The sequence below is a fragment of the Malurus melanocephalus genome, unplaced genomic scaffold (genome assembly GCF_030028575.1).
Source record: "Malurus melanocephalus ecotype Western Australia unplaced genomic scaffold, MMel_1.1 scaffold_435, whole genome shotgun sequence".
Classification (NCBI taxonomy): Eukaryota; Metazoa; Chordata; class Aves; order Passeriformes; family Maluridae; genus Malurus; species Malurus melanocephalus.
In genome coordinates, this window is record NW_026623667.1 from 224761 (window position 1) to 225785 (window position 1025).

Consider the following 1025-nt stretch of genomic DNA (forward strand, 5'->3'; position numbering starts at 1 on the left):
TTTTTTTTTTTTATATGCCTATCTCGACGATCGATATCCTTATTTATTTGTTGTAAATGTTGCTGCTGTGTTTCGTCTCTCGTGTGTGTGTCCACCCACCCAGGTGAGGATTTGTAAGGTTTACATGCTCGTACACTATTGCGGGGACCCGGGAGCCTGCAATAACAATGAAGCCAAAAATCTGCCTTCCCCCCTCTCCTCCCACCCCTCGAATCCCAAGCTCCGTGGGCTGGCTGCTGTTTGGAGGGGATGCTGTAGCTTCTTTTCCTCTTCTCGTTCCCRTGCTCCCTGCATTTTTCTGTTCACCCTGCCCTGTGGCAGCTCAGTGAGGGCTCACTCAGCCCAGACTCTGAGCACACCGAGCTCCATCCCTGAGTCGGGCAGGGCGAGGAAACCGCTGGCCACCAGAACCGTCCCCATTTCCTTTTTTTTTAATTCATTTTCTCACTGCATGAAAAAGTATTAATAGAGCCCAGAGCTGGGTTTTGCTTTTGAGCAGATTCCTTTGCTCTTTTCTGCTTTGCCAAGAGTGGAGAGGTGTTTGTGGTGGCTGTGGATTGTCCTGTGGGCAGAGCAGAGGGGGAGCCTTGCTCTGTCTTGCCCGGTCCYCCATCCCAGCTGGGACAAGGTGACAGGGCAGTGCCAGGCTGGGCTGTGCACRGCTCAGGGTGTCCCCTTGTCCCCTCCCTCCTGCAGGGAGGTTTTGCTGTGAACCCAAGGCATGGCCCCAAGCGGAGCCGCCTCGGAGGAGGCAAAGAGCTGGGAATGCACAGCTGGGGACGCTGGGGGCTACCCCCAGTCATGAGCGTGGTCTGCACGGGCTCTGCACGCTCCAAAAACACCCACCACCCCTCTGGGATGTGCCCCCAGCTCGGCCCCCCAGCACCCACACCGTGGGCATCTCTGCTGGGAGTGAGCATCGTGTGGATGGTGCCTCAGCTCTGTTTCTGTCTGCCTCGGCCCTGCCCTGGGGAAGGGGAGATGAGCATTTCCTCAGGAGCAAAGGGCAGGAACCCTCTGGGACC